Source organism: Condylura cristata, unplaced genomic scaffold (genome assembly GCF_000260355.1).
Source record: "Condylura cristata isolate star-nosed mole 26May11 unplaced genomic scaffold, ConCri1.0 scaffold00027, whole genome shotgun sequence".
NCBI lineage: Eukaryota > Metazoa > Chordata > Mammalia > Eulipotyphla > Talpidae > Condylura > Condylura cristata.
In genome coordinates this window covers 27831473-27844482 of record NW_004567128.1, presented here as the reverse complement: position 1 = coordinate 27844482, position 13010 = coordinate 27831473, and the positions used below count along the sequence as shown (strand labels likewise).

The 13010-nt window shown below is 41.2% G+C and overlaps 1 pseudogene; it reads right to left on the bottom strand.

The window, feature by feature from the left end:
- Positions 1-7687: 7687 nt before the first annotated feature.
- The window catches only part of LOC101628408, a 12741-nt pseudogene continuing 7418 nt past the window's right edge, over positions 7688-13010 (bottom strand).

The window sequence follows — 13010 nt, the reverse complement described above, 5'->3', positions numbered from 1 at the left end:
TATATATAGGGTTTATATATTTATCATTCAATCACAGGTTTACACTAGTTTTTTTTTTTTAATTGAGGATAACCTGGGCTTACAGCACTGTATCTATTTTAGGGGTTCAAGCTCATACCTCGTCAATGAGTGCTGCAAACCACAACCGCCACCAAAATACCAATAATCTTCATCATAGTCTCTTTGCCCCCCTCTGGCCTTCGCTCACCCACTCTTGTAACCAGTTCTGTAGTAGGATTCTAAGGGTTTGTTTGGTTTTGTTTTGTCTGTTCCTTTACTTACTTTCTTCATATTCCAAGTATAAGTGAAACCATCCAGTATTTGCCCTCCTGCTGATGTATTTTCAATGAACATAATCCTCTCCATGACCACCTATTTTGGGCAAGGGTTTCTCTCTCTCTCTCTTTTTAAATAGCTGAGTGGTATTCCATTGTGTAGATACCACATCTTCCTGATCCACTCATCTTCATCGGGCTTGTAGGTTGTTTGTATCCACGACTTGGTTGTGAAAATAGTGCTGCAGTGAACATGGCAGGGCACATATCCCTTCAAATTAGTGTGTCAGCATTCTCTGGATAGACAGCTAGGAGTAAAATTGCTGGATCAAATGGTAGATTTTTTTTTTTTTAGTATTTTGAGAAAACTCCACCCTGTATTCCATAGAGACTGCATCAGTCTGCATTTCCAGTAACAGTGTGGGAGGATTCCCTTTTCCCCCACATTTGTTGTTTCTTGTCTTTTTGGTTTTTTAAAAAATTTATTTTAATGTATTTATGCATACAAGAATGGGGGTTTAGGCCAGAGATGCTGGGGAGGGGTGGGCCAGAGGATTCACCAGAGACAGAGTGGGGAGCAGAGTAGTGGGCCCACTGAAATACACTGCTGAGGGGAGCAGCAGATAAGATAGGAGAGGTGTGCCAGCCATGTAGGATGGAACTCATGCTGCAATGGTGGGCAATCACTTGACAGCCTGAGACTTTAACCCCTGCACCACCAGGGAGCCCCCTGTTTCTTGTCTTTTATTATAAGGGAAGCCTCACAGGTGTGAGATGATATCTCTTTGTGGCTTGGCTTTACAGTTCCCTGATAATAAATGCTGATGAATATTTTTATGTGCCTTTTGGCCATCTGTATTTCTTTAGAGAAGTATCTATTCAGCTATTTTGTCCATTTTTTAATTGGGTTATTTATACACAGATATTTTGTTTCCTTCTCTGCAGTCCTATCCTCTCTGGGATTTTTGCCTGCTCATCTCAACAGCTATGGCAAGCTAGTCACTTTCTGATTCATCTCTATTCTTTCTTATTGCCTTGCACTACCTTTTGAAAATTGCCTTCAGGGAATATACCAGAGTAGTAAAAGTAGAACTCCGTGTGCTTTCCTTCTCAAGAATTATAGCTCTTCAAGTGCTCCATGCATGGGTTAGTTTCCAGTGCCTTCAAATGAATAGGGGTGTGTGTGTGTGTGTGTGTGTGTGTGTATACATACATACATACATACATATATATATATACACACACACACACACATATATATATAATCTCCAGCACTTATACTTTATAGTTATTTTCTCAAGAGAGTTAATCTAATATAAGGTACCCTATTATGATCAAAAATCAAAAGAGGGGAGGAGAGAGCACAATGGATGACGGTGATGGTTCATGGAGTGATGTAGTGGTAGGAGATTTATGGGGATTATACCTGAGGGAAGAAATCAAACATTATACAAAAACAAAAAATGATATAAGAAGAAAAATCATAAAATCCCCCCACACTTTACTTTAACCTCTAGTTCTAGATCTTATTTGCCTTTTTTCTTTTTTGAAAATAAATTTTATTGACATAGAAAATGCTACTGAGAACAACACTTAATATATAAAGCAAGATAATAACTATACATAAGATATTCCAATCAACGATAGTCATTTTATGTACTTAAAGAAACAAATAGAACCGAAATAAAATATATCAAAATGAACCTTTGAAGGACTATAGAGGAGCCAAATATGGAATCAGGAAACAAAAATAACAGACAACTATTAATCTATTAAGCAGATTAATAGATTAACCTATTAATCTATTAAGCAGAGACACTCTGCTAGGGAGAGGGAATTTATTTAACAAACCAGGGGAAAACAAAGAGTTAGTGAGGCCAAAAATGTCTTTTATTTTCCCCAAAGCCATGTCCAGTGTTCTCCAGTCCGCTGAGGACACGGGGTTCCTCTCCCCAACAATTGGCTTAGTGTCTAAGAAGGCGTCTTCCTGCAACTGTGCACATGTGGCAGCCAAACTATAGGCCAGGTTCCAGCTCACAAAACAACAGAATATGTAACTAGAGATACTCTAGGAGCTGTCGGGATGCCCCAGCACAGCACCAGACAAGCGACACTCAAAACAATAGCAGCCGACAAGCCACAATCACACATCCCAGCAAGACGCTTGGTTGCAGGTCTTTGCCTTCACCAGAGGCAGCTCAGTACCATGCCTGGCCCCCGGGTCTCTATCGTTTCTGCCAGGCGACAACAGCCTTCTGGAAGATCAGTGGAGTGGAAGCCCAAATCTGCTAGCCCCAAATGCTAAATTATAAACACTGAATCATGCCAAAGAATACTCTCGTACCCCCTTTTGCGGTCACTTATGTCACTTATCTGTCGCTCCACGATTTTTAGCATTTTCCTTGGGCTTATCTATCTTACCAGCAACCCCCTCCAGGGGGGCACCACCAGTAACAGGCTTTTGGCTCAGCCACCTGTTACAATGGTGCACAGGTGAATTGTGGTGGAAATTTTACAGGCACTACACTTGAGAGGAGAAAGCAGACATTGTGCAAAAATGAAAAATGATGTAAAATATATATAAGTAAATAAATTAAAAATAAAAATAATTGGCCCTCCCTAGTGGTGCAGCGGGTTAAAGCACAGCACTGAGAAGCTAAAGCCACTTCCGCATGAGTTCGATTCCCGGAGGTGACCACATGGCGTGGCAGACCTCTCCTGACCCGCCCGCTGCTCCCCTCAGCAGTGTACTTTGTCGACCTGCCTGTTCTGCTCCCCACTCTGTCTCTGGTGAATCCTCTCACCCTCTGCATCTCTGGCCTGTACCCCAGTTCTGTATGAATAAATAAATAAATCTTAAAAAAATAAATAAAAATAATCTACATGCTTCTATAAATACAAATAATTTATTATAAAATAGAAAATAGAGATCTTGGTTTTAACAATTTTGAATTCTATTAAATGAAACTTTTTTTTTTAGTAATTAGCCTCAACAAACAAACCCTTACATAGTTAAGATTCACTCATATATGTAAGCTTGCGTTATACAAGTCCACAAAAAACCTTACCTTTCATCTATTCAAGGATACACATTTTCCCCACACTTTAACATCTATGAAATCAGGTTGTCTGCAAGAAACGTTTCTATTAGTGGAGGGATGCTTTCCTCCTTAGAGGTACATAAAACAATACTGTATCTAACTAATATGAAGTTTCAGTATGAGGCAGTGATCCTGGAGCTATGAATGATAGGCTGGAGAAATGGTACCAGCCTTGAAACCAACAGAATGACTGTAGGTGGCAATGTTTGAATCATGAGTGACAGGTGGGGGTAGCCCTGATACACCGAAGAGCCCCCATCAAAATCCCTTTGCTTGGATCATAAATCTAGACTTCTAGAAACTATAACATCATGTTTTGTGTTCCTGGTCACAAACCTGAGACTCAGCTATTTCACCACTAATGGATCTGACATCCCAGCTGTGCCTCAGTTAACACTTCCACATCAATACCCTTCAGAGCTAACTTTGAACCAAGTCTTTTTAAGTATTGTTTCATTAATAACATTATGATCTGATTTCAATTCCAGTGTTTTATGAACTACTCCATCATAAAAACTCTTTGGTGTTAAGTCTTTACTTACTCCAGACCTGTTGACCATCAGTGCACTGCTGTTCTTAACTTATATCTGGTCCCACATTAACCATCCCAAGATCAACTTCATTTTGGTTTGGATATCAAATCCCAAGCATCAAACAATTCTTGCATCACCAGTGTCCCTCTGCCATATGATCCCCCTTCACTTGGACTGGAACTGGCACCACTGTCTGCGCTGGCCTCCAGGTTGCAACTGTAGATGGTGAGACTTCTCTGCCTCCATAACTGCATGAACCAATTACTTTATAACAAATTTCTTATTACACATATGCATATACATACACTATGGTTCTGTTTCTCTAGGGAACCCAATTAATACAGTCCCTTTTCCTGATTTAGAACCTGGGCCCTTGTTAATGATTTGACCATTAATACTCCTATGCTTTGACCTAAAGCCCAAACCAATGTTTAAGCTCTCTTGCACTACAAGTGTCCTCTGGTCTAATTAAATCCCAGACTTCTTCAACTATTCCACCATCACTGTTGTTCCAGTCTAAGACTCTCTTATTCAATCTATCAATAATTTTCCTGTCAACTCAAACACTCTGTTAACTCTTCCACCATCAGTCATCCTCTGGTGTTAACTTGAATTTGAATCTGTTTTTACTATTCTATCCCCATTATTCTTCTATTTTTACTTCTTATCCTGGCCTTTCTTATCCTGGCCTCTTTTGTTACCAGTGCCCTTGTTCTATGCTTTCAACCTTTCTGCTAACCGTTCCAACATCAGTGATTCTCTAATCTAGATAGAATGTTCCAGGCCTTTGTTAATACATTTCCCATCATGCCACTGTGTTCTGGTTGCAAGCTTGGACCCCTCTTAACTCCTCCACAATCAATGACTCTTTGGTCTAAATCTCCAAGCCTGAGGTCTCTTCTACCATCAGTATCTCTCTTCTTTTATTGTGAATTCAGGTACTTGCTAATGCTCCCAGTAGCTCCCTAAACACTGCAAACTTGGATATTTGTTATTTTTCCCAACATTTTTTGCATATCCCAGGATTTTTTTTTTTTTTAGAATATCAACGTCATTTGCCCCCATTTAAAAAAATTAGTTCTTTTTTTTTTTTTTGTATTGAAATACCATCGTTTATATCCTTGTTAGAGTTCTGACAGCGTAAACTCTCCCCGCAGGTGTGGTCACCGTAGTTCTCCCATCACCAAAGCACCCCCAGCCCTCCACTAGAGTCCACTGTGCTCTCGCCCCCTCTCCCTCCACTCCCCCCCCCCAAGTGCCTCAGATCTATGGTCAGCTGTTAAGAGTTGCTTTCAGTATTTGTCTTTGTCTGACCCTTTGTTTGGTTTCTCTCCAGCCACATATAAGTGACACCATCCAGTATTTATCTTTCTCCTTCTGGCTCATTTCACTGAGCATGATCCCTTCCTTTTAGTTTTTATTTAATATTGACTATACACTACTCTGATACTACCACGTTTGCAACCTAGAAAGATGTATTTTTTTTTTACTTTAGTGTGTATAAAGAGGGATTTAAAATGTGTCTTTTAAACATATTAATTGATTGTATACTGTATAACAGCTAAGGTTTACCTACTTGACCTTAAAAAATGTTCAATTTCCAGCCCAAACCATAAATTCAACTAGAAATCAATTAACAGAAATAAAAAACTTCACAGAACTAATGATTTTTTGTCTAAAGAAATGAAATTGTTTCCCTTGCAATACAGTATTCTATTAATGCCCAAAACACCTAGTGAAAAGTGACAACTTATTTTATATCAGCACTAACATTGAAACACCATTAAAAGCACTTCCCTTTTTACAAAATAATTTACACCACTGTGACCTAAAGTAACCCCTTCATAATAATAACATGAGGGATAGCTTTAATTATTTCACAGTAGTGTTAAAAACGCACAATTTAATATTCCTTGCCATCAGAACTGCAGGTCTAGCTGTGTGTTTTAGAATCTCAGCATCCAAGAAGATGTAGGTGTGAAAGCTTCAGATGTGCAATAACAAGCCTAGCCTTTTTCTTTTCTATACAATAAGGCAAGACATGCAGCCTATAATGCAAAAGCACTTACAAAAGCAGGTTAGCACATTGTCGCTTGCACCAGAATGGTTAAGAAAATCAGCAGGTAAGCCAAAGTGCAAAGGTGAAACAGAGCCTGTTAATGTTTATTCTCTTACACCAAGAGCTCTTACTGTCCGAATGTCCCCAACAATGCCAACACCAAAGGGTAGGGCCAGGATTATTTGGGAATTATATGTTGCATCTATTTCCTTGTGTGACAATGGTAGTTACGTGGTCACACTGTATACACTGGCATGTTACACTATTCCACTATAAGTATTGTCTTCATTGAAATAATATACACAGAATGTATTATTAGTTTGGTTCCCTCAAAAAATTATTTTAAGATTTATTTTCTTATGCATACAGAACTGGGGGACAGGCCAGAGGTGGTGAGAGGATTCCCCAGAGACAGAGTGGGGAGCAGAACAGGCAGACTGTTGAAGTACACAGCTGAGGGGAGCAGCGGGAGGGTCGGGAGAGGTCTGCCTCGCCATGTGGTCACCTCCGGGGCAGGCGGGGATCGAACTCATGCGGAAGTGGCTTTGGCTCCTTAGTGCTGCGCTTTAACCCGTTTCGCCACCAAGGAGGACTCTGGTTCCCTCAAAATTTATACACATTTACGTTCTGTTAAAGGAGGAAGTGATAAGGGCACCCCCTGGTGTATAACGGGTTAAAGCGCAGCACTGTGACTGTCTGCAACCACTGCGGCACAAGTTTGATCCCTGCCAGGGAGCTGACCCACATGGCGCAGCAGACCTTTCCTGACCATCCCGCTGCTCCCCTAAGCAGTGTACTTTGTCAGTCAGCTTGTTCTGCTCCCCACTCTGTCTCTGGGGAATCCTCTCACCAACCCCCTCACCTGGACTGTACCCCAGTTCTTGTATGCATAAATAAATACATCTTAAAGAAAAAGAGAATGTGATAAAATGGTGTTTAAAAAAAAAGACAAAACTATTAACTGAGCACAAGAGAGAAAACACTGTTGGATATTTTCCCTATGTAAGCCTAACTTCCTCAAGCAAAATGCCACCCCCCCAACAGGGAGTTTATCCAGCAAAAACAAAAAAGTAGTTACAGAACCTCTTCTATGTCATCAAAAGGCACAACAATAAATTTATTGGTTATGGCAGGCAAAGTGGAATAGTTAAAGGTGGGGAGAAAGGCTTGAGATAAAAAATTAAACCACACAGTGCAATGGAGCCTTGTCAAAAAGAAAGACAGATAAAAATCATGAAGTCCTGGCCCTCCCTGGTGGCGCAGTGGGTTAAAGCACAGCACTGAGAAGCTAAAGCCACTTCAGCATGAGTTCGATCCCCGCCTGCCCCAGAGGTGACCACATGGCGTGGCAGACCTCTCCTGACCCGCCCGCTGCTCCCCTCAGCAGTGTACTTCGTCTATCTGCCTGTTCTGCACCCCACTCTGTCTCTGGTGAAGCCTCTCACCGCCCCTGAGCCTCTGGCCTGCACCCCAGTTCTGTATGAACAAATAAATAAAATCTTAAAAAAAAAAATCATGAAGTCCAGCATCATCAGTGCTCAGTTTAAATCACGTATGGGTGACACATCTCTCCGTAGGACCACCAAGAGGGAAAAAGCCAACCTAGATCTACCATACAGGAGAGATTTATTACTCCAGTTGCCTTGATTACATCTAGCTGTTTGGCTTGGTATTGTGTCAAACATTTTACAACAGAATTCCCCCCCCCCCTCTTTTCCATTAAGCCTGGTAAGTGGTGCATGAGGGAGTAGAGTAGGCTTCCAGCAGGCAAGGCCAAAAGTGGGCTAAGGCCAACGCCAGAGAAGATGAAGCCCAACAGCCTACCCTCTGGGCTTGGGGTACTCTGGGGAGCCAGCCAGTCTTTGGGGGCGAAGATGTGTGCTCCTGGTTAGCCACAGCAGCAGACAGGTTTCCATCCTGAATGTTCTGATAGACCTTGGTGACCTCCAGGAAAGCGTCTTCTACGGTCTTTCCCGATTTTGCACTTGCTTCGACAAACGGCTTTGCTTTTTCATAGGGGACATTTCTCTTTGCCTCTAGATCTGCTTTTTTGCCCATGAGAATTAGGGGGTGTTTGGGTGGGTGAGGTCCTGAATATCTGTCAGCCAGTTGCTTATGTGGTCATTGCTCCTCCTTTTGGGGCTATCACAGACCACAGGTGCTCCAGCAGTACCCTGTAACAGCCTAAAATCTGTTTTGCTCTGCTGTGTCTCAAATTTGTGATTTGACTTTTTGGCCACTAACTTCAAGTGTTTTTGTACCAAATTCAACACCAATTGTGAGGACAACTAGCCATAAATTAGTTTCTCTATGACTTGATAAAGCAAGCAAGATTTTCCTACTGCTATGTCCCTGATTACAATATATTTAAATATGTAAGAGTTGTTTACAGTGTTGTTGTTATGGTGACACTGGGGGGGGTGGATTGCTGATGGGTGGGCAGCTTGTAGTGCAGGTGGGGGCAGCAGGACAGGGAATTTTGGAGTCGTGGGAGAGGGGCAAGTGTGTTCAGGTGAGGACCCTGCAGTTACCTGGCTGGCCAGGTGAAGATGTGCTGTTGGCAATAGTGGCTGGTGGCAGCGGGTGACTGCTCCCAAAGCTCCCTTGGGGATCTTTTTTCAACTTCCCCAACATTTATGTTGTTATGGTGTTACAGGGAAGAGTGAATCATCAGAAGGCATGACACACTGGAGTGCATTCATGTAACAATCTGCCACAGCCATTAACAAGTCCCACATCACAGACCTTCTGATCCAGACCTCTGTTAACTTCTTCACCTTTGATGACCTGTGGTTCTTCAGTTGAATCTGTGACACATTACTGTGCTTAGCATCAATTCCCCTCTCAAGTGGGTCCTGTTTCTGGACATATAGAACAAATTTCACCATGAAAGTCTATTAGTCTGACCTCAACTCAAGACTTATGTTATATTCTCAGTTATCAGTTATCAGTGCATCTTTGGTCTGACCTGTAACACATGACCACTATTCTACCATCAATGCTCATCTAGTCTCATCTTGAACCTGGGTTCCTCTCAACTCTTCCGTCATCAAAGACCCTCTGCTTTAAACTTAAGTCCAAAACGTTGTTAATTATTCCAGCAAAGGTCTCTTCTTTTTTAGATATCAAACCTACCCCTCTGTTAACTCTTTCATCATAGATGTACCCCAAGGCCTTTGTTCATTAATGATTTTTCATCATTAATGCTCCTGCCATTAGATCCATCCTCAATAAATAATCCATTATTAATGCCCCCGTGGCCTTAGAACTTTGAACAGTCCTCCTTTAACTCTTCAACAATCTATGAACTCTGTGAACTCTTCCACCGTCCATGCTCCTTGTACTAGATCTCAAAATTGGAGCACTATTTTCCTGCATGCAATTTATAATGCCCTAGTCTAGGACTCAATTTTTCCTATTTTCCATTTATTAACTGCTCTTACATTGATGTTACTTGACTTTGGCCTGAGACCTGGGCCTCCTTAAAGTGTTTTACCATCAATGTCCCTCTCATGCTTTGCTTTAAAGCCTAAGCTTCTAATAAGTCATTCACTATCAATGCCCCTTTGGTCTTATCTTGAATATAGGCCTTTATTAAATGTTACAACATGCACATCTTTTGGATTTGAACTAGAACCAGAGCCCTTGTTTACCATTACAGCAAGACAACATCTCTGGTATAACTGTGAATTTAGTGCTATAAGAACTATTCCACTATCAGTGATCCCCAATCTAGACTTCACTCTGAGGCTCATATGAAGCATTTGGCTGCACTATCTCATGAATATCTTAGTGACCTTTAGAATTGCTTTTTTTTAAAAAAAAGATTTAATTATTTATTCATACAGACTGGGGTACAGGCCAGAAGCTCAGGGGCAGTGAGAGGATTCACCAGAGACAGAGTGGGGAGCAGAACAGGCAGACTGATGAAGTACACTCTTGAGGGGAGCAGCGGGCGGGCCAGGAGAGGTCTGCCACACCACGTGGGTCACCTCCGCAGTGGGGATCAAACTCATGCTGAAGTGGCTTTAGCTTCTTAGTGCTGTGCTTTAACCTGCTGTACCACCGGGAGGGCCTAGAATTGCTTTAAATCATCATTCAACACTTTGGAGGCAATGTTCCTTTCCCTTACCCCCATGATTGGAATTTGGGTTAGTCCCAATTTCTTGGTTAAAACAAACATGTGATGAAGATTTATAAAGTTAAATCTCTGTGAATATCCATGCTTATTGCCTTATGATAAGACTCTAGAAATATAACTAGAATTATTGGATCACAGGAGGGCAACAAGTGTTCATATGAAAATATAATGTTTCTATGCTTTCTAATATAAAGATGATTGCCAGCCTGGTCTCTAAAGAACTCTGTTCTCCCCCTTTGATCCTTTCTAAACAAGAGTAGAAAATGATACAGTGAAATGTTTATTCCTGTATAGCAGATGTCAATTTCCCAAACCTGTGCATTCCAAAGGTCTTCAGGACTGACTCTTAGCCAGCATCTGGGGGGTAACCTCTGAGTTCTTATAATATCTTGCCTGATAAGAATGTCTCTGTATACAAGAGACCTTGGACCACACCAGACAGTTTACACTAACAATGTATGTATGCTTTTGTGTGTGTGGGGCTTTGGGCCACCATACATTGGTTTGACCTCTAGAAGGCTGGAGACAAACTCGCTAAGGTGAGTTATACAGGTGCTCTGTGCAGCTTATGTGACTGACCCCAAATAAAACACTGCACACACTTTATACACAAAGTGTTGACAACGCTTTATACATGCTGACACACATTGTTGCTGGGAAAATTAAGTGCTGTGCTTATAACTCCATTAGGAGAAGAAAACTGAAAGTTAGTGCCTGGTTTCTCTTGGGCTCTGCCCTATGAACTGATTTGAACATGTGTTCTTTTGTTCTAAGAAGCCACAATCATGACTATGACCATTTTTCTGAGTTTTGGATTCCTTTTAGTGAAACATCCAACCTAAGAGTACTCCCAGAGACCCCACAGTTAGCATGAGAAGTGATAGTCACTAGAATGAGCCTGACTCACTGAAACATGACAATCGTATTGTTTGGGAAAAGGAAAGATGTGAGGTAGGAGTTGACAAACCTTGATAACTACTGTGTCACCCATGGTATATAGTAGAAGCTGTGTTGCTATCAGTTACGAAAGGTAAAAATTACTACTGGAATTTAGAAGTAACAGACATAAATCTTGAGGAGTGGGCTCATAGGCTGTGCTAGGATTCTCCAGAGAAATAGGCCTATTATATAGAGAAAGATAGAGGTAGAAATAGTTATAGGCAGATATAGATATATAAAATTGTCTCTGTCTATATCGTTCCATATATTTATATCAATAAAATATCTGTATCTATAAGATTTATCATAAGGAATTGGCTCATGCAATTGTAGAGGCTGAGAAGTGTCACAATATGCTTCCGTAAGAGAGAAATTCAGGAAGCCCAGTGAGAGAGATGAGGGTGCCGGGGGAGCCACAGGCCAGCTCAAGCTATTCTTTGTCTCCCGGGAACTGCTCTAGAGTCAGGGTGTCTAAGAAACTGCTGACTGTGGGGACTAGAGGCTGCAGAGTTATATGGGGAAGGTTGCTCAGAGACAGCAGAGCGAGGAGTTCCTTATCAGGCTAGGTACAGGCCTTTCTCCTATAATGGCTCAGGCAAATGAAAATCTAAGCAATGACAGTTTCATATCTGTTTGTTTCAATATTGAAAATATTGATGGGACTCTTGGAAGAGTTATACAAATGGATGGGGCCTTGTTTGAGATGAATCAGTCTGATTTTAAAATAGAGGCTATCAGAGCTCCTCCCTGGTGGTGCAACGGGTTAAAGCACAGCACTGTGAAGCTGGCCCAGCTGCTTCAGCATGGGGTCGTTGCCTGGCCAGAGAGCTGATCCATATGGTGCAGCAGACCTCTTCTGCCGCCTGCTGCTCCCCTCAGCAGGGTACTTTGTCGATCTGCCTGTTCTGCTCCCCACTCTGTCTCTAGTAAATCCTCTCACTGCCCCTGTACCCCAGTTATGTATACATAAATAATTTTTTTAAAAAGAGGCTAGTCAGATAAGAAGTCACAAGACAGTTCAAAGGACAGCTTAGTATCTGAAGAGGACAGCATCTCTTCTGAAACCCCCATGAAAAGACAAGATAAAAGAAGTAGTAAAACAAATGACCCAGAAACAGGAGATGTATACTTGCTAATTTTTGACCAAAAGAAGGTGGCTTTCTGGGTATTTCACACTTCAGGTATCTGCAATGCTTAATGCAATATTGTTTCTTAAATAAACAAAAGCTGGTTTTTTAAAGAGTTCAAATAGGTAACATTTGGGGATCTTTTTTTAAAGTAGTATAATTTTTAAATTATCTCTTCACCTTGGAAATAAAGAAATAACCTTTCCCTTTTATTTAGCTCAAATATTGTTCTACTTTTTGTTTTAATTTATGTTGGGAATTTCTTTATTTTATTGTAATAATTTATTTTTACATCATTTTGTGCCTTTTTCCATCTCAGCTGTAATCCCCAGGGACTTCCTATAACCAATTCACCCCTGCGCCATCACCATAGTCCCATGCACTCCCTCCACCCCCATTTTTTATCCATTTGGGGATCTTTTAAGAGTAAACTATTTTGCTTGCATGATAAATTTAATGTTTTGAAAACTTAATTTTGTATGAAGTGAATTTGTTGGCATTTTCTGCAGCACAGCATGGACTTCAGAAATAGCAAACAGTTTTTAGAATAGAAATGCAAATCACCTGTTCTCTTGACTTAAAATTATCCTATTGGAGAAAACAACCTAGGTTTTGTGTTTCTGTCTTTAGGTTGCTATAAAGTCAGATTTGTTACCATCAAAATGGATCCCGTGAAATAGAAGCTTTTTTCAAAGATTTATTTATTTATGCATAAAGAAGTGGGGTACAGGCCGGGTGCAGGGGCGGTGAGAGGCTTCACCAGAGACAGAGTGGGGAGCAGAACAGGCAGATGGACAAAGTACACTGCTGAGGGGAGCAGCGGGCGGGTCAGGAG